Consider the following 22,007-nt stretch of genomic DNA (forward strand, 5'->3'; position numbering starts at 1 on the left):
CTTCCTCCCAGCGTTTTGTTCTGTTTACTCCTCCCACCTATCTCCTAACCAATGAGAGCCAAGCAGTTTCTTTTAATTTAACCAATGACCTTCCTCCATCAATCACCTGCAATTCCCTTACTTTTTCTGTTTTAGAAATTATGGCTCTTTCCAGGGTGTAAATTGAGAATCATGAGAAGATATATACCATATTCCTCACTGGCGGGCTCAGATGCCTTCTGAGTTGCCTACATCTAGAGTGAAACCCTCTGGAAGATTTTACATCTCTGGGGTCAGTTAGATGGTTATTGCAGCAAGATTTATATGGCAGGCTGTATAATAGGTTTGCTCCAAGACTAAAACATTCCATCTTTTAGGGAAGCCCTTTAAATAGAGAGGTAAACAATTCAAAATAGCTTCAGGAAGTCCCTGAAACTAAGCAGATTCAGTAGGCCACACCCTGCCTGAGTAAGCAATTAAAGCTGAAAAAAGCTGCAAAGAACACCCTGAGACCAGACTAGCTGCCTAGAAGAAGAAACCAGCTGAGCTGCCCTGAAAAGGTTTAGACTAACCAGGGCACCTGGAAAGGGCATGCTCCAACTTGTGAAGCCACCTGCATGTTGTGCAGTGTGTTCCAGGTTCCCAGATTTCTGAGCTGTCACCCTTGCTGGGGTGGGTTTTGGTACTATAGCTGTCTTTGAGTCATTTCTGCTCCTGTAGATAACCCCACTAAAACTCACTGGTTCACCAAATTGGATTTTGGTGATGCCTGTACTTCAGTCTGTCATGAGGTTCCCATCTGGCCTAAGGAGAAGTGCATCACCTCAGGAAAAGCTTGTCACACAACACATGGTAGATGCTATCGTGTGTCACCAATACCACTTTCCGTGCCATTCTGTAGTGATGTACCCCCACCTCCAGCTGCTGGGATTGTTGACTTGTGAGGGCTCACAGCTGGTTCTGGCTCTGGGAATCGCCTTGTGTAGAAGGAAGCCATCTTACTCAAGGTTCTACCTTCTATCTAGGGACAACCTATACCCATAGACTAGTCGGGTGGAGGATACAAAAGCCAAGAGCATCTTGCCTTAATTTGGGACAGGTGTAAGGCGCCAACTCAATTCCAGAGCTGATGTCTCTGTTGAACCGCATGGTCCTTCAGCTCATCTGTATGTGCAGCCCTGCTTCTAACCTTGCAGCTGTAGGTCCTACACGCACTCTCCAAGTAATATTCTTGAATAAAGATCTCTGTTTCAGACTGGATCCCTGAGGCTCAACCTAAGACAAGCAGGTAAACAAGAAAGCAGACTGTCCGGAACTCATTTCCCAACTATATACCTCATTGATCAAAGTCTTCAACAGCATGCAACCAAGTGAAACAGAAATAGAAAGTGATCCCTCCCTTTCTGGGCACTCAGAAACTTGCCTTACACGCATCAGCTGGTGACTGGGTTCTTAGACCAGTAGGGAAGAACAAGAAGAGCTTTTCATCCCTGGGAGACAATGGGGGGTCTCCCATTTTTCTTACATCCTAGTTCACTTCACTATCACTTGCAAAGTGAACCTTAGCTATCAAATGCAGAGCCAAATTATTCCTCTACAGAAATAAACTGCAAGCCATGTATGAATCTGAATTTTTCTAGGAGCCATGTTTTTTTTTTAAGGAAAAGGGGGAAACGGGTGAAATAAAATGATGTATTTAATTGACCTAAAACATCCTTTTCCTGCCTCAACTTGATGTGCCATGCTTTGTTTGAGTTCTTGGGAGACCTGCCCCTTTCTGAAGGGAGATGGAGGAGGAGTGGATGGGGATGGGGGTAGATGGGAGCTGAGTGAGAAAATGGGAGGAGAAGAGGGAAGGATCATTATTTAAATAAATGAAAAAGTCAATTAAATAAAATAAAATTTAAAATATGTGATCAGTGCACACAATTACTAATGAGATGTTTCACATTCTCTTTTTTTACTTTGTCTTTGAAATCACATGTGTTCTTACAGGATGAGTTCCTCTCAAACGTGGATAGGAAATTTCCAATAGAAATACTCCATCTATACTCAGACTTTAAGAAACGGACAACTGAAAACAAAACAACACAAAACAAAAAAAACCTAACACACATATGGATATTGTTCCAAGGATACTAAAATGCTTCTGCTCATCAAATCAAGTGCTACTTTTTAAATTTTAAATTAAGCCGGGCGATGGTGGCACACGCCTTTAATCCCAGCACTCGGGAGGCAGAGGCAGGTGGATCTCTGTGAGTTCGAGACCAGCCTGGTCTACAGAGCTAGTTCCAGGACAGGCTCCAAAGCCACAAAGAAACCCTGTCTCGAAAAACCAAAAAATAAATAAATAAATAAAAAATAAATTTTAAATTAATTAAGACGGAGCGAAATTTTAAGTGCAAATCCTCAATCACAGCCACTGTATTTCTGTACTCCTAGTATTGTGACTAGACACTGCTCCATCGCACAGCACATCCTAGAGTTCTTGACAACTGGATATTATAGGTTGACAATAAACTGGTTATTCAGTTGAGGAAAAACAACCCATTTGTTCTTCCTATGGGAAGAAGCATCCTGACTCTCAATGATCTGGCAAGCTCATATAAATGAAAGAAAAAAAACCCTGCAGTATAAATGGGTCACAGCTTAAGAACACTCTGCTTATTTCTATAAGGGGTCTTTAGAAAGAATTCCATAATCCCACCACTTATTCTTTCCCACCACTTAATAAGTTGGGTTCTCATTTTTCTTCTGGTATCTGTCGAGAGTTTACTGGCACACCCATGCTTCCTGGCTTGGCTCAACAGTCTTAATATTATGTGGTAAATAAATCATGTATATTTATGTTCAAACTCCTTCACTTTCCGCATATCATTGGAAAATGTGACTCTTCCTTATTCAAACTTGTACATGGTGTACCTAACTCAAGCTCGTGCTTAAAGGCATGGTTGCTGCTCCTCTGGCATCTTGGAAAAAGTAGGATAGAACCTTTTCCTTTTGCTGCCACTTTGATTTGGAGTTTGAATTTCACTGCCTGAAAGGAACTGTGCCTTTGGTATCAGACATGAAGACAAGCAGCAGAGCTAACTGCCTTGCACGTGGTGGCTACAGCACTCCAGTAAATCAGTGTCTTTTTGGTCCAAAGATCCAGACTAATTCCTGCTAGACTCTAAAGCGTTCTGTCTGGGTCTATGATGATCTAGATGATGGAGCCAAATCTGTTTGAACACAGAATCTATAGAAAACACCTTCTGTGCTCAGGGTTGGATGTCAGCACTTGAGGAAAACTCCTCATCTTTGACCTACCAAGGTATGTGAGAAACATCTCTGTCTTGTACCTATTATTTATAATCAAAGGGAAATCAAGCTGAAAGGAATATGAACAGCTTGCCACAATGAACTTCAGTGTTGGAAACCTAAAACATTTTGGTTGGAGTGAAATTTTCATAATTAAGAGGACACTACAGATCAGGTTTAAAATAATCCTAAACCACTCATATAGGTACCCATTTCTGTTTCACTATCTTCTTCTTCCTCGCCAGCTCTTCTTCCCTTTACTTTCTCTTTAGGCCCAGCTTTTAACTTCCCCTAAGATCGAAGATGATCTTTCAATATGCCAAATTCTTGCTGTTTACTCTGATCATATTTCACATGCTAACTAAATGTCTTGATCTTAACATAAGTGGACATGGTGTCAGGAGACTCCCTAGGAAAGCAAGCATATCAGATTGCAAACCAGAGCCAGAATGAGACACAAGAATCACCAAACAGATTTATGTCCAGTTGTCTGCCATTTTATACAGCAGCGTTCATCAGATAACACTTTGATGCGAAACCTCTCAGTGTTCTCTGAACTAATATTTCACCGTAGACGTTAAGTGCTTCAGCTAGATATTGAGCTCCCATCAATGCCCTCCCTGCCCCTAAACATACATACTCATCCCTAAGGTACACACAGGGACTCTCCTTATTCATATTAGAATTATTTTATACTGTCCTAGATATACACCTATGATATTTACCCCTCAGCAACGAACTTTCTCGCAGCTTGCTTCTAGTTCCAGTAATTTCCTAATTAGTGAGATGGGTTTTCTGACTTGAGTGTGTGTGTGTGTGTGTGTGTGTGTGTGTGTGTGTGTGTATGAGAGAGAGGGGGAGAGAGAGAGCAAGTATGTGTAAGAGAGAAAGTGTGTGAGAGAGTGAGAAAGTGTGTGTGTGTGTGTATGTGTGAGAGAGTAAGTGTGTGTAAGAGAGAAAGTGCATGAGAGAGAGCAAGTTTGTGTAAGAAAGTGTGTGAGAGAAGAGAGTGAGAAAGTGTGTGAGAGAGAGTGAGAAAAGTGTGTGTGTGTGTGTGTATGTGTGAGAGAGAGAGTAAGTGTGCGTAAGAGAGAAAGTGCATGAGAGAGAGCAAGTTTGTGTAAGAAAGTGTGTGAGAGAAGAGAGTGAGAAAGTGTGTGTGAGAGAGGGGGGGAGAGAGCAAGTATGTGTAAGAGAGAAAGTGTGTGAGAGAGAGTGAGAAAAGTGTGTGTGTGTGTGTGAGAGAGAGAGAGAGAGTAAGTGTGTGTAAGAGAGAAAGTGCATAAGAGAGAGCAAGTTTGTGTAAGAAAGTGTGTGAGAGAAGAGAGTGAGAAAGTGTGTGTGTGTGTGTGTGTGTGAGAGAGAGAGAGAGAGAGAGAGAGAGAGAGAGAGAGAGCAAGTGTGTGTAAGAGAGAAAGTGCGTGAGAGAGAAGAGAATGAGAAAGTGTGTATGTGTGTGTGTATTTCTGAGTACCAAACCCAATCTCTTATACATGGTAAGCAAGCAAGCACTCAACCACTGAACCATGCTCTTGGCCGCACAAAATGTTAACACAAGTTTTACTAAGAATTCAGAAAAAGAGCCACAAAATGCGATCTGAATGTCTTCATTCTAGTATAGCTTTCATTTCCCCCATGACTTTAATTATAGCAGAAAAATAATATAAGTGAAATTAAGAACACAAGATGACATTTGTTATGAGGGGATTAACAACTGGTACTGTAATGGCAATCATACTCAAAAGGTAGAAATCAACCTTTAGCAGTTGAAATATTATTTTCAAATAGTTTTATTTAAAATTTTTGCATTGCAAAAATCCTTATTTTTAAGACGTAAGGGTGTCCATGTTCTATGTTTTCGTTCAATACAGTATTCAAAGTCTTAGATAGAGCATGAAAGAAATAAAGGGGATACAAACATGAAAGGAAGTAAAAATATCCTAATTTGCTTATGACGTGATTCTATACTTAAAAGACCCCCAAGGACTACACCAGAATGTTCTTAGAACTAGCAAACACTTTAAGATAATTATCAGGATACAAACTTATAATATAAAAAAAATCAATAGCTTTTCTGCTTACCAATAATAAAATTGTTTTAAAAAAAGTAATTGGCAGGGCAAGGGATTCAGTTCCTAGAAATCTCAAAAGAAAAAAGAAAGAGAAAAATCCCTTGTAATAAATCTAAATGGGTGAAAGACTCTCTAAAGAAGGAAGCTGAAGAAGATGCTAGAAGTTAGAAAGATCTCCCATGCTCCTGGATTGGAAGAATGAACATGGCAGAAATGGCTATACTCTAAAAAGCACTACAGATTCAATAAAACCCCACCAAAATCCTAGCAACACGCTTTACAGTGCTAGAAAAAAAAATTCCAAAATTCCTATGGAAGCATGAGTGACCTCAAATAGTCAAAATAATTATAAGAAGAAAGCAATGGAGTCAGTCAGAACATTTGATCCCAAATTATACTATAGAGCCATAGTAACAAAAGCAGCAGGCAACTAGCACAATAATAGATGCAGAGACCAGCAGAATAGAAGAGATAACTCAAAAATAAGCCCACACATCTATAGCCACCTTCTGACGTCATTAAAGTTTCAGAAACAAACATTGGAAAAAAATAAGTCTCTTTGACATATCCCTCATTCTGCACAAAATTGATTTAAAACAGATCAAAGACAATGTCACCAAGAAATGAATGGATAAAGGAAAACATAATACATATACACGATGGAATTTTATTCAGCCACAAAGAAAAATTAAATTATGACTTTTGTAGGAAAATGGATGAAACTAGAGATCATGTCAAGAGAAATAACCCAGCCCTGGAATGACAAATGTGTAATGTTTTGTCTCATATGCAGACTCTAGATTACATAAGACAAGAATGTGGAGGAGGGACCATGAGAGGGGGAAACAAATGAAGGTAAGGGAACAGTGACAAGAAAGAGAAAGAGGAACTATTAGGGGAAGGAAAGGGACCAGCAAGAGGTAGGTAGGGGATAGATGAAGAGGGCAATGGGAGAGGTAAAGAAGAACAAAGTACATTGATGAGAATGCATGATTATGAAAATATTGCTTTCACAATGAAGTCCATTGATTTGTATGCTAACTAAGGATAATTCTCATTAAAAAAAACTCTTTTGTTCCTTTTCTAGCCTATTGGCTCATTCAAAATAGGAAAGATCGAGCTGGGGATATAGCTCAGTAGCAGGGCACTTGACAAGCACGCCTGTGGCCCTGGGTTCAATTCCAAGTACCACAAAAAAGAGCCAAAATAAATGAGAAGGCTTGAAGAGAGGTTCAATCCACAGACAACTCCACTCCCAGACATGGAGGCTCTAAGGTCTAACCCCATCGGCTGGCCTCATCAGAGCTGTGGTCGGCTATGGTCTTTGTACACAGTCTCCAATGCGTAGATAGAATTGACATATGCAAACCAAAGTAAATAAATAGAGCTGAACAAGAAGAAAGGCAGGAAATGAAAATGCTCAACCAAACCATAACCCAACCAAAAAGCCTAATGAAAAGATAAACCTCTGGCAGAAGAGAGAGAGAGAAAGAGAGAGAGAGAGAGAGAGACAGAGAGGAGAGAGAGAGAGAGAGAGAGAGAGAGAGAGAGAGAGAGAGAGAGAGAGAGAGAGAGAATGCAATCTAAACCATACTGAAAAAGTAAAGAGATACAGTGTCTCAGAGTTTCATCCATACCACCTGGGTTCCAGCAATCCTCCTTTGGTATTTACTTCCTGAATTTTAAGAACTATTTTCATTACTAAACACTAACTGATTGTTTGGGGATGTACGATGATCCAACCCTAAACCTCACCTGAAACTGTCCACTCAGAAGAAACAAGCCCAGCAAATAAATGCATCACAAACCATGCAACCAGAGGGCCCTGGAGCCAAGAGAATCAGGTCAGGACCAGAAACATGATGGAGACATTGTTTCAGATTAAAAGGTCAAAGAAGTTCTCTTTAATTAATTGACTTTGAGCAGAGCGCTTCAGAGGAGAGAAAGTAAACCTTGAGTGAGAGCAGGGAAGTCCAGCCAGAGTGAAGCAGCAGCAGCTATTATACAGTCAAGGCAAGCCATAGAGGAAAGGGTATGCCAGAAAGTGCAAAGGTCCTGTGGCATACTGAGGAGGTCAGTGGTACCTGAACACCTAGGAAGGAAGGGATCTGATCCAAAAAAATGGCAAAATAAGAGTTTATTTCACAAGTCTTTTTCTTTCTTTCTTTCTTTCTTTCTTTCTTTCTTTCTTTCTTTCTTTCTTTCTTTCTTTCTTGCCTGCCTTCCTTCCTTCCTCCTCCTCTCCTCTCTCTTTATCCCTCTCTCTTTCCTTCTTCCCTCTTATTTTGAGATAGGGTCTCATTTATCCAGGGATGACCTCAAACTCTCTATGTATGTGAAAATGACCTCAAGCTCCCGATCCTCCCGTTTCTGCCCTTTGAGTGTTGGATTACAGGTATGCACTACCCTGCCTGGTTCATGCAGTGTCGGGGAATCGAACCCAGAGCCTTGCGAGAAATAGTCATATTCATACCCTCTACCAACAGAGTCTCAACCCCGGTGCATATCTCACAGGTTGCTAGCAGCAATCATATAAGATTGAGCATGTGGAACAGGAACTGCCAAATTCTGTCTGAAATGAAAGTATCAGAGAGGCTGTCTCTACATTATATTTTGGCTTTAGCAGAGAAGCAAAAACTCGGGCCCCAAAAGGTAAGCCACTGCTATCACAGTGGTTTATTTGAGCCTTGGAAATGTGCAAACGATTGTGAAATGGGCGGTATGTGGAATGTGGAATCTGGTTGTTCTGGCTTGGATAATTAAGGAGGAAACGGTGAATGGGAAGCCCTGGGGCAGACTTCTCAGATTCTGCTCTGCATCTTTAGCTGTGTGTCCTAAGGGATGTCACTTAACTGCATTGCTTCTCAGTTTCCTCAGCTGGAGCACAGGGATAAGAATATGGCTACGTCGGGAGCTAATGTGAGGACTGAGTGAAATAGCACTCATAAAATACCACTTCCATCTCTGCTCATCAGCCTTCCCAAGCACTGCAGTCTGGGCCTGCTCTACCTTCTCTCAAGAGAGCATATGAAACTTCAAATCATTTGTTTGCAAATTCTTTTCAAAAACCCACAGAACTCATTCTTAATACGGACTCTTGGGTGTGATTCCAACATTGCCAAGAGACCGGCTAAAAGGGTGGTTCTCTGGTTGAAAGAAGAGATTCCACACAAACTCTTCCCTCACTTCAATGAAGATGCCAGGATGCCTAGAATATGGTCAGGCAGGACTGGAAAAACACCTGCCAGATATGCATTCTGTGACACCTTCTCCATGCTTAAAATCCCAAATACTATCTTCACCCAGCCCCTCTGAAGTGATCCAAGATATTCTCTCTTAGAATTATGTACATATATCCCTAAGAGAAGTGGAAACTACATATACTTCTACAAAAATCTAGCACAAGAAAGTCCACAGAAGACTGGAGATGTAGCTCATCTGGTCCAGGGCTTGCCTAGCAAACTAAAGCTCACAGAAACACTATTAATATTATAGCAGTTCCAAACCAGAAAATTTCCAAATACCCAAGGACAGCAGACATTGTGGCCAATGAATCACAAAGAAGTGATGGGGTGGATGGCCTATTCTTATGCACTACAACAATAATGACTCTCACAAACATAATTTTGGACAAAAGCATCCAGATACAAAAGGGCACTTGTTACGAGGCCATGAAATGTGTTCAAAATCAAGAAAATAAGTCCAGAGGCTTAAAAGTTAAGAGAATGGACTTTTTGATACTCTGAAGGTCAACAGAAATAGGAAAGGCTCCAGAGAAGCTTGCTGGTAATGTGCCATTATATATTTTGTCCTGAGCTTGTCAAAACTCACCAAGTTGTCCTATTCATTTTGCTGCATTTTTTTACACGGATGTGAAGCATGCATTTCTGGTTGTGAGCCTAGTCTTCAGTGGCTGAGCCACTAAGCTTGTATTATTAAAGTGCACTGTAAAAGAATTCTTGGTGAGGCAGGGCTATGACAGTGACAGGGTCTCTGAGTGGCAATCCTTGGTTTGAGAGGTTTCTGTAAGCAGGTGCCACACAGTGAGGATACTACTCTCTTCCAACTCATTTTAGGGACCAGCTGAGACTGGGTGGAAAGAAAAACCCCTTCTTTCTGAGTGAACTCTCTTCTTTCAGGTCACTCCATCTTTGGCTGAACCTGAAGCTGCAAGATCAAGACTTGAAAGCAACTGTTACTGATAGCAAGGGGATTTTTATTTCAGATCATATGGTGAGCTCATACTTTGTCTTTTTGAAAAAACATTAGAAAGCAGCCTTTTGGAGAAAACAGGCTGTGAGTGTGGCAGACAAGAAAAGTGTAAGTCTATATTGTGCCTACAGAGCCCATGCCTTTGATTCCTTCCTTTCTCTACTACAGGAGATCACTGCATAGACTTCACAGCATTCCTAACGTAAGCAGAAATAGCCGATTTCCAAATCTCCAGGGTGACAGCGGGTGTGAGAGCGATCTAAATCAACACAGTGATGTATTAATCTGTTCAGATCCACAAACTGGTTCTTTTCCACAAAGAGTCTGTAAGTGTATTGTACATGCTTCGAATTGACTAGATTTTTAAATAGCACATTAATCAAGTCACAACTTTGGCTTCTACCAATTATATAATATTCTTTTTTTTCAATGTTTACCCCCAGTTCCACCTATATACTACAAATCTGATTATCTGATCCTTTTTGATTAAGAAAAAAATCCCCATTTGACTTTTTGTTCCCTTTTCTTTTCTTCCTAGGCTACTCTATTATTGGGCTACAGGCAGATTAAAAACATAGTGAAATGGTAATTAATTTACTTTTAAAAACGTATACCTAGGGAAATATCTTTAAGTGAGAAAATTTAGGTTCTAAAACATGTTCAATAATAACTGATGAGATTATAATTTGGAAGAATAGAAAAACAAACTACTATTAACAATCCAATTCTGAACACTGCAAAGGCTGATGACACCCATCCATGCCCCCCTATCCACAATAAAAAGTCCTAAGATAATAAGGAACACAGCAAACCTGAAACCATATGAAGTTCAGTCGTTTAGCTTAAAAGAAATACCAAGAGAAAAGAAGGTTCCTAGATTTGGGAAGAAGGGGCAGCAGTTTGGAGAAGCTAGATTCATCTCTTACACACAGTAGCAAAAACTGCATACCCCGTCTTCTTTTATGTTCAAAAGGAAAAAGAAGGCCATTTCAGTGTAGTCCTCTTCATGACGTGGGAACACCAAGGTAACGTGGAAGACAGGATAAATTAGAAAAACAAATAGTAAGCAGAAAGCATTCCCAAGGAGGAGCCCAGCTGAAGATCCAGGACCATTGTTCTTGCTGCATCTGAGGACCAGGAACCTGAAGCCCTCAAAGGGCCTTCTAAGTGCTAACATTTTGTGAATTTTTGAATGATGTTACAATTGACAGAAAGATCCATCTCTCCGTGGGGATCCACTGGCTACACTACATTAATGGGAGCTCCACAGGGACATCTGGATCATATGCCTGAGCACAGATTTGATTTTCAATAGACACCCATGAAAGGAATCTGGGGGAAATGGCATACATATTTTCTTATCATAAGATCAAACACATGAAATAGGCTCCTGTCGCCTCTAAAGGTAGAGCCAATGACATAAAAGTTAGATATGTGTGTCGGCCAGGGCAGGAAGGTGTGTGTTTCTTTACTGTAGCAAGATCTCACTTTGAAGCTGGGAGTGGTGGCCTATGCCTTTAATTCCAGCACTGGAGTTGGGAGACAGAGGCAGGGAGATCTCTGAGTTAGAGGCCAGCCTGGTCTACATAGTGAATTCCAGGCTAACCAGAGCAATAGTGTGAGACCCCGTCTCAAAAAAATAAAATAAAACAAAACAAAAAAATCAAACAAGCACACAAAAATCTTGAGGTAATAACAAAGAAAGAGAGGTTATGGATCTAACAGTAGGTTATGGATCTCCTGGCAATGCCTGCTGCTCCATGAAGCAACTGGGCTCGTCAACCCTCCAGCAAAGAACTTTCTGTTCCTCCTTTCCATTTCCTTGTTGACAACATTAGAGTAAGATTATTTTCAGACTTTCTCTTTTCACTAAGAGGTACTTGACTGCCCCTACTCTGGCCAACTCCTTCTACTCAAGCCCTGGCTAATACACATAAATCTAGCTTTTCCATCAACTGATCAGATACTAATGCAGTTTCATTATTCAAAGCTTATTTGTAGACCAGTGCTACCTTGTACTATCATCTCGTCTTCATGCACCAAAATCCTTTCTAACACCCTCGTATGGAGACATTCCTTAAAACACCTGAGAACAACAAATTGGATTTTTCCAGACTTCCCCCATCTGTTTTCCAACCACTTCCATATGGCATCGCTATCTATCTCCCTCTCCCTAGTTTCTGCCTTCTGCCTCTCTCATGCTTGTTCCCCTTCTTCTCCTTCTCCCTCTCTCTCTCCCTCTCTGTCTATCTCCCCTCCCTCCCTTCATCCCCTTTCTCTCTCTCTCTCTCTCTCTCTCTCTCTCTCTCTCTCTCTCTCTCTCTCTCTCTCTCTCTCTCTCTCTCTCTCCCCTTCCCCCAGGTCAATGAGGTAAATATAATGCCTGCTATGGCAGGAGGGTAAAACTTTATTTAGTTTCCTAGCAAATGTATGATTACCCGCACAATAACCACATCTGTGCTCTGTTTGCATTTGGAGGGAGGCACATGCATGCGCGGACGTACATCATTTTGCAGGGCAAGCTTAAACACCCAGTGCTGGAGCTAATCACCATATGCTAGACATTCAAATATAGTCAGATAATGAGGGCAATCCATAGAGGAGAGAACAGCCCTGCAGAATGTTGATTTCCTGAGAGCCAGGAGGGTGCTGCCAGGAAGGCACAGGGCAAGGCTAAAACTCTCTCAGGAAACCTATACAAAGCAGCCCTGGCATGTTGAGCATTACACACGATAGGGGAGACTCACACAGTGATGGATCTGATGATTTAAAAATTAGACAAGGCAAACAGCAGTTGCTGCACATAAAAATGTAAAAACGCAGAAAATAAAAACAAAACAGTCTGTTCCCAGAGGGAAAAAAAAACACCCTCTTAGACGCTGACTTCCATTGGAGCACGGGTAATTTGTTTTTTTCCCAGCAGAGTAGCTTCTGCTGAGGTGCATGCAACCTCCTGCCCCTTCATCTACTTCTCTAACAATCTGAAAAATTAGCCAAGTGCGCTCTCATGTTTTCTTTCTCTCTACAAATACCATTTTAAGTACAAACAAGGAACAACCCCACTCCCATCTCAGCCCTGTTCCAAGGGCACGAAAAGAGTCCTTTCCCAAGGAGAGCGTCTGCTGCAGTCTTGACCACATTCATGACACACAGAAAAGAAACTGCAATAGAGGCCTCTAAAGTGTGTCTTTTATTCCTTCCATATTTACTGCTTGGGAGCGTTTATGAAGACTTTTATGAGCGAAGAAGCCAAACACATCTTTCATTTGCCCCACAGTAACAACCATACTTCTGTCCCAAACCACCCAAAAGCTTCTAAGTTCTAGTCAAGCTCAGCAACCTCGGAGCCTGCAGTCCACAAGCGGAGTCATTCGATGGCTCTGGAGTCATTGAAATCGAGCCAATGAATGTGGAGCCATTCAATGGAAACAGGGGTCTCCTTTGACCCCTCAACAGTTCTCCCTGCCCCGGGGAAAATACACATATGCATCACTGATGTCCTAGCTCATTCTGCCTGAGAGCTCTCATCTTCTCTCCTGCATATTCACTCCCAGGAATTTAAGGCATCTTGCAGACATAATACAAGTGTTCATGTATTGCTAGCTGGAGTGCCAGAGACGTTGGCATTTCCTTGCTGCCGACTCTCCTCATCTGTGGCATTTGCCCCAGAACACTGCTACCATGACCTGACCTGCTCTGGTCTCAGAGTGGACCACGCCCTATCTGGGAGCCTGAGATATGGTGCTCTAGTATTTTTATATAATTTCTTGCAAAGCAAAATATGGCAATGGGAAGAGACAGGCAAGGAGATGGTTCAGCATCATCTGGGTACAACAGTGAGCTATTTTCCAGTGAAATATTTAACGGGCATCTTCCTAGGTATTCTTTGTATGAGGCTACTGGCATTAACCCTAAGATCATCAGAATCGCCTCTTCTCATCATTTGGACTTTTCTTCTTTTATCTGAATGCAAGAGGGCTTCAGAAATGGGAGCCCTCACCCTCAGTTATAGAAGAAAGGGTATGGAAATGGGGCCTCTTCCCAGGACAGTTCATTCCAGGATAGGCTCGCTGGCTGTGTCTTCTCATGGCCTGCACAGATTCCTCTCCGAAAGCACCCTGAATGCCACGCACAAATCACCCATTCTGTGTACTTGCTACTCTCTTGAGTCAAAAAGCAGCTTTAACTGTCTTCCTTCACAGGTACTATGTGGTCACTGGGCCATTACCTTGAGTCCTGAGAGCTTTCAGTTTGCTTTATTTGGAAGTACATTATTTCTTCAGGAAACCAAGAGGCAAAAAGCTGAAAAGTCAGGGGCTTCAAAAGTTCACTACAACCCTAGAGTGTATGTTTCAATGGCATCTTATTGATCCGTCTTTCATTTGTCACTTTTCTCAAGTGTGAGACACCTAAGCAATATCAATGTCCCCTTCATCTATAGTAATATTTCTAATTATATTATCAAATTACTTCCCTCTCTGAAAAACAACTATTGAGGGCAAGTAAGATGACTCAGTGAGTAAAGGTGTTTGCTGCCAAGTCTGATGTCCTGAGTTCGATCCCCAGCACCCACTTGGTGGAAGGAGAAAGTCAACTCCTGCGAGTTAGCTGATCTCTACATTCATGCGCATGCATGGGTACACACAAGTGAATGAAAAAAATGAAAAATAAATGTAATTAAAAAGCAACTCTTGTACCAAGTATTAAAATAATAACTTACTTGGGAGTTCTGGAGCTTTTTACAGGCTACGTGTCCCTAGATCAACATCTCCCAATCCTCTTATTTCTTCTAAAATGTTTATTATCCAGTGATGATGACTTTATGAGCTGTTGTCAAATATTTTATTTCCACCAGTCTTATTTGTTACACTAATCTATTTAGATTCTATACAATGTTAAGAACCTACTGAGCAAGGAGCAAGCACAGGAACATTGTAAAGTCACTGGATTGCAAGCTCCAGTATGACATTTCTATTGGATAGCCCATGTGATTCATGTTCCCTGGAGTAGGGACAGTGCAGCAGACCAAGCTGTTCTTAACTCATGGTTATCCTCCTGCCTCAGCCTTCCAAGGGCTATGACTACTGGCATGAACCACCGTACCTAGCACTTTTCCTTCTTTGTTTATATTTACTCACGTTCTTTATTTATGTTCTGAAAAGATCTAAGAGTTCCTGCCCCCACACCTATAAATTGAGACTGAAACAAAGTCTAAATAAATTAAGGGATGCTATGAATTACACAAGTGCTTACTCATCTACTAGCTGTGAAACCTTGCACATATAACTTCCTAGAACTCTGGATTCCTCATCCATAAATCTGAGATAAAAAGCAGGTCATTAATGGATCAGACTATGGTGGGAATGAAACCCCGCAATATAGTCAAGTGCCAGCCAGGCATTTCCTAAGTCTTCCATTGATAGACAGAAGTACATATTAGCTGTTATCCATATAGTGGCATATCAAACAAGTGTCACGAAGGTCATAATGGGCAGGAAAGCATAGTGCTCACAAGGCCCCCAGCTCTAGAGTCAGTCAGACTGCCTAGATGAGAAGCCAAAGCTCCCCCAACTCCACCTCGACTAACTATATGACTTTGCTAGTTAGATGAATTTCTCAGACTCAAGACATTGCCCTGAGTAATAAGGAAAATATTACTCAGGTCTCAATGATGTTGTAAGAAACACACATGTAGAACTCAGAGCCATACATGAACATTGTAAGCATGTGATACATGCTGGCTGACTTCTTTATTATGGTACGTTCTGACTTTGTGGATGATGATGAAATGACCACAGATTGTTCTCTCCGTGTATTCACAGCCTTGCACACACTATTACTGATCAACCATCAAGAGCTAAAGGCTATTCCTCCACTCTGAATCTAAACTGGTCATGTGACTTATTGGAAATAAATAGCAAACACGACACAGGCCAAGGTATGGGAAAATTCTTGGAAACTGGAGTTGTCTTGTGTTGCTGTTCCTGGGAACATGTCTACCTTGTGGGTGTGTCCAATCTATCCTGTTAGAGGCTAACAGGCCACATGGAAGAAAACAAAGGCACATAAGCCAATAACTCTAATCTGACAATTTTTTTTATCAATAGTCAGTATATGATCCATCCAGGCACAAGCCAAACTCTCTGCTGACCACAGATACATGAGCCCAACAGAAAGTTGATGAACCAATGAACCAGTCCAGAGAAGAGCTGCCCAGATGACCTACAGAATTATGATTCAAGTCATTGGTGATTGTTTTAAGCCACTGAGTTTATTCTTCTTATACAGAATGCACTAACTGAAACAAGTCTTCTGAAGTCTATGCAGCTCCTGGTACTTTTACTCCTGAACATGTCTGTCAGGCATATGTGGTCAAGAGATGGATGTTGTGAGCCATTTAAAATTAGCCCCTCTCTTCCCACCTCTCCTTGCCTCACCTTCCTCTCCTCTTCCTCTCTTTTCTCCCCTCCTCCCTCTCTCTCCCCTGCCCTAGATGACAAGTTTCCAAAGAGAGCAATCCTTCCTTAAGCAATTTGTATTGAAAATAGGAAACGCTTCTTGGTGTAATTATAGACAAACGGATGGAATCTGAAAGTTGGAACGCACTGTGGAGAAAAGTCTGTGGGTGGAAGGGCCAATACAGAAGAGAGAGAGTGCTGTTTCTTCAAGGTGGCTCAGCGAGTAACAGCAGCTGCCTCACAAGCCTGAAGACCTGACTGCAATCCCCAGAATCCATGGTAGAAAGAGAGAATCAATTTCTGAATGTTGTACTCTGATGTCCACTCTTGAGCCACTGCACGCACGCGCGCGCTCACACACACACACACACACACACACACACACACACACACACACACACACGCACACGGATGAGAGAGAAACAGACAGGGGAGCCAGACAGATGAACAGACAGAGAAGAGAGAAACAAAGAGGAGAGAGAGTAATACAGAGGGAATTGTGAAATAATCACAAGCTTCCACTCCTAGAATTTGGGGTTCGTTAGAACAAGAGACTGGAACTCCCTCAAAGCCACTTCCCACGAAAAGTTCTCCTCAGCCTTTCTCAATGACATCATCTGCTTGAGTTTTGATACCAGTATTGTGAGTTTAGGCGTGGGGTTATTATGATCTTATGTGACCTTAACAAAACCACATTATCATATGTATGCCAATCTTCTCTACCAAACAAAACACTACATTCCTTGATGGTAAGAACTTGTCTCAATCACTCTCAGTGCCTACCTAAGTGTTCAGCACGTAGCTATTGAAGGGCACAGTATCAGGAGCTGGGGGAATGGTGCTAGCATGGCGGTCTGAGTTCAGCTCTCCAACACCCACATAAAACCAGATACAGTAGTATATATCTATAACCCCAGAACCCCTGCCTCAGCATGGGAGCCAGAGACAGGAGAATCTCTATAAACTTGCAGGCCATCTAGTCTGTGTACCCAGGAGAAAGTAACAAGACTGTCTCAAACAAGGCAGAATTCAAGGACTGACACCCCAAATTGTCTTCTGACCTCCATGTGGATAGCACGGTTTTATGCACACATGAAAATACACACACACACACACACACACAGAGAGAGAGAGAGAGAGAGAGAGAGAGAGAGAGAGAGAGAGAGACAAAGAGAAGAAGAGAAAGAGAACATTATTCGATTGCACAAATTAAGTCAAACCTCCTTTAAAAATGCAGTGGTCATTGCATAGAAGCAACTCCCCTAGTGGGAGTGAGTACATGTTTTGTGCTCCCGGAAAAGGAGCAGAACAAGAGCTTTGAGAGCCTGAGTTCTAAGGTTATGCTCCCTAGCTTGAAATCAATACCTCTCTAACTATAAATTGTGCCTCGGCTTCTAGAGCTTGCACTTATGGAAGCAGCTTTCTCAAGAGCTGGGAGTATGAACAGATACAAGAAATGGAGCTCACGAGGCCCATAGACTGGAACACAAGTTGGCGATGCTAAGAAACAAAGAGCAGAAACACTGTGCTCAGTGAAAGAAGCCACTCACAAAAGAACGCATGCACTGCCACTTGTATGAGCTATGCAAAAAGGAAAAAAAAAAGCACGCTCAGAGGGACTAAAAGGAAATGAATGGTTGCCTGGGATTGGGAGAGGAGATTCATTGTAGGTGGATGTGATGTGAAGAAGTATTTCCCAGTCAGTGTAAGGATGGTAGAACAGCTTTGAAAATTTACTTCAAATCATAGAATGTTTGCTATAAGCAGATAAGCATCAAGGTGCACAAATGACTACACCTTAATAAAACTGTTTTTGAAATGTGTGAAGGGCTTAGAGAATGGTGTCTAACCCAGAATCAGTACCATGTAAATCTTCATTAAAAATATCTAAGCATTGTACTTAGGAAATCCGGGTGTAGCAGTGTTCTCAGGGTGCTGAGCCTTCCTCATTTCTAAACCCCCCTTCATCCCACGTCCTCTCCTACCCCAGGAATTAAAAGCAGAGATCCTCTCCTTATGAGTCCAGGATGCTGCTAAGCCAGCCATATGTGTCTCCCTGGCTGCTACTGTTCCTCCTACTGCCAGAACTATTAAGTGCCTCTTGTTTATGTAGCTCATGATGCCAATCTGTGTTTTATTATATGAAGCCAACTGCTCTTATGCAAGTTTTTTTTGGGGGGAGGGGGAGAACGGGGATGTTCAGAGGAGGACATGATCACACTATTGAGGGAGAGAGATTCCTTAAAACCATGACTCCAAAAAACCAGCTGTTGATTACTCATAAAGGCCCACACAGCCTCGCCCTTGACAAATGCCATACCACAGGGTAGCTCCAGTTCTCATCAAAGTCTGGACAACGACACTCTCTTGGGAAGAAAGAAGGGGAAGACTGGAGAAGGGAGGAAGTTAGGGAAGAGAAAGGAAAGGAAGATGGGGGAAAAAACAATTCGTTTGAAATAGATTGATAGCTAGGCTGGACCACTCACGATGCAGGAAGAGGGAGGGAGGAGTGAATTAGCAAGAAGTCCCTGGAACCAGAGTCTCAAGCACACAGTCTTGTAAACTTGTGGCTTTCACATCTTGCCCCAAGCCATCTGCAAGGAGTTCTTAGACCTTCTGTGAACTCATCACCCCACCCTGTTTTATCTCCTGGCCTTCATTAAGATCTGGCTCATTCATTCGGTTCCCATCAGGTCATGTGCTCAGTTGCTCACTATTTCCCACAGTAATGCTGATGGAGTCTATCTTTCTGGCCATTTAAATGCATCCAACCAATTTTTTTTTTTTTGGAGAGGGAAAGAAACATGACTCCACCTCCTCACCGTCTCCTCAGACTTGGCAAAAAGAAAATCTGGAGTCCTGCCCAGACCTAGTAAAAGCAGCCCACTTCCCCATTCAGTGTCAGTAATTTATGTATGCAATCATTCAAAGGTTATTTGTGGAGCGCTCACACATGACAGAGCCTGGGTTCCATACCTTCACAGTGCTTTTTCAAACTCCAATATGCCTGGGGCTCACCTGGAGAAACACTAAAATGCAAATTCCTGATGGAGCTAGCCTCAGGTGGCTGAGAATCAATTATTGAAGCCACACCAACACAGAGAACCCCACTATGAAACCACGTGAAAAGTGTTAAGTCCTAGCCTTATGAGATACCCAGACAGTAAGGAGGGGAACTGGAAGGAAATGCTAAAGTTGTCTGTGTGGATATAAGTACGTGTTTGTATCTGCAATCGTATTCAACAAGCATGTATTCTTAATCGCAAAATCCATGCCACACTCTTTAAAAAAAAAGAACAACTTTCTCAATACCTAGCTAAGTGCTTGATACAGTAGATGCTCATTCACTGAATGAATGAATGAATGAATAAATACAAGTGTAATCATTTGTTTATTAAATTGTGTATAACAATGTTTCACACCTTGGTTATACATTTAACTGCCTATTCAAAACTCAGTGAGCTACCTGGGTGTGGTGGCACATACCTATGATCCCAGGATCCTGGGTCTCAAATGGTAGAGACAGAAGGATCATGAATTCAGAGCCAGGCTTGACTAAGTAGTGAGTTCAAGGCTAGGCCTAGTCTACATGAGACCCTGTCTCAAGACAACAAAATTCCTCAGTGAGTCAACAAATACTAAAAGAGCACAAAGACCATAGCAGGCCTGAAATGGATTTGTGCCAGCTCCTATAACGATTATGGTTTGTGTGGTTCCTGCTCTCAGAAGTAGAGAGGCTCCTCTATGCAGGATGGTCTCTCAGAGCTCACTGGGCAACTTGTCTGAGATTCGCTGTCTTGAATGGCCCAGGCTTTAACTCTGAATTCTAGCTTGCTGACTTGTTAGAGGCATTAGAGTAAGCTATTTTTCTGTGCCCCTTTTTCTTTACCTCTGACATGAGGCTAACGGAAGAGCCCACATTAGAGGAAAGAGTACGTGAACTCCTCTCTGTGATACACTTCCGGCAGCAATTTTCTGGGGGAAAAATGGGATTAGAAGCTTTCATTCTTTTTATGTCATTATTATCATCATCGCTGTCTTCAACGACAATTGACCCTGGGCATGAAATACATCAGCTTATAGAGTATTAAGCTGGAAAGTGAGTTCAGAAAAACTGGCCTCTTAGGCCTCTACAGGTCCAGCCTGGTCTTCTTGCTTTCTTCCTCCACACTATTTGGGTTTCCCTTTCTCTCCCAGTCTGCTTCCATAATAACTTCTTGAAACTCCCAACCCGTTTACAAATCAATTCCATTGCTGTGATGGCTGTCGTCCAGGCCAAAGCTGGCAAAACTGAGGAAAGACAGGCCCCGCTCATTCAGCCACACACAGCCTACTTGTCACCCTTTTGGAAACCAGTGACTCAGATGTAACCGTCCTGCAAGGTAGCAGCTGGTGGGCTTTGGCAAAGCCTATAAAAGGAGCACATTCTCTTGCCCAGTGACCCAGAGCTCCAAGAAGGCCTTAATGGAGCTCTCATTCATGCTTTAGCCTAATTAAAATGGCATTATCAGTTTCAATAGCACGTTACTTCTGCCAGCTGCAACTGCTTCTCTTCTCTGGGGCATTCGCTTCTTGTTTCAGTCAACAAATCCTCAATATGGAGGCGAGGAGCACTGGAGGAGCTCGGCTCTCCTTCCTCTCTGCCCTGCCCCATTTGAGACTCCTGGTTTGCGGAGTTCTTTGCCATCTTTTTCTATCTATGTAGGTTCAGACTACTCAGTGTGGGAGCATATCTAAACACCAATAGTCCAAACTCCCATGGGTTCGTGCATGAACTTTTTATTTTAATGTTAACAGAAGATCTTCCCAAGGCCAGAGCCCGTATTCTATACAAACTGAGACATCCTCAGCCCAGCCAATTCAAAACTACAAAGGTCCTAATTTCTGGCAGGCCAAGATGAAAGGTAACACAATGTACCTCACCTGTTCTCTGTAAGTTCTACACTTTTACCTCTCAGGAAGTAGGTCACTATTTGCCTCTAAACATCTCCCACAAATTCTGTAAAGAGCTCGTTTTCGTCTGCCTTAGCTACCAGCTGAATATGATTTTACATTTTGTGATATAAGAACCCTTGATTTATGCTGGGTTTGTGGCACGTGTGTTTACATTGCCAACCTTTGGAGGCGGAAACATAAAGATCACTGTGAGTTTCAAGGCCAGCTTGTTCTACATGGAAAGCTCTGGGTCAACCAGGGTTACATAGACAGACTGTCTCAGAAGGTCCAAAAGTAAACAAACAAACAAAGAACCCCTTTGTAGAAACTTGGTAGCACTTAGGGAAAGGCTCCAGTGCTGCAGCAAGCAAAGCCGCTAAATTCCAAATCCAGACTTAATAAAAGACAGCAACAGTGCTTTAAGTGATTTGGGAAGGGCAGTAAAGACAATACAAGAAGAAATCATACCCCCGAAAATCTGTTACTGTGGCCTCTAGTCTTTTTTGGCCACACCGTGGCATCTATATTTTTTATTCATTTGCTAATGTATGTATCTCACATTTGCCGAATCATAAAACTATCACATATGGCATACTGGCTGGGAGAATGAGCTTTAGGCTCAAGCAGGCTTACTCGATTGCCACTTGTACCACTTGAGCAGCTGTGTCTTAAGACAAGTCATTCGGATTTGTCCAAACGCCAGTTGTCTAAGTTTAACTGAAGTTCTCCCATCCAGGATGAGGTGGGAAAGATGCGGTGGAAGAGATTGTGATGGTGGGCTTGGGCAGAAGAGGGGTTGCTGCTCTGGCTTGAAAAATTCCTTTTCCAACCTCAGTATTCCAAGCCTTTTCTACATAAGAAATTATATTTCAGTCTTCCAAAGCTCACAGTAGCTGCATGCTTTGATTAATCTTCATGGTCGTCTTGACAATGAAGATTAATCACCACAGGAACACAATTCTAGGTGTGCATATGAGGGCATTTTCAACAGGGTGTGACTAAGATGGGGATTCTTACCCTGAAAGTGGGTGGAGCCATCATTCATCTTTTT

General features: G+C 42.1%; 1 protein-coding gene across 2 annotated transcripts in view; it reads right to left on the minus strand.

Moving 5' to 3' along the window:
- The window catches only part of Nhs (NHS actin remodeling regulator), a 346,298-nt gene that overhangs the window by 252,080 nt on the left and 72,211 nt on the right, over positions 1-22,007 (minus strand). The window lies entirely within an intron of this gene.

This window comes from Microtus pennsylvanicus, chromosome X (genome assembly GCF_037038515.1).
Source record: "Microtus pennsylvanicus isolate mMicPen1 chromosome X, mMicPen1.hap1, whole genome shotgun sequence".
NCBI lineage: Eukaryota > Metazoa > Chordata > Mammalia > Rodentia > Cricetidae > Microtus > Microtus pennsylvanicus.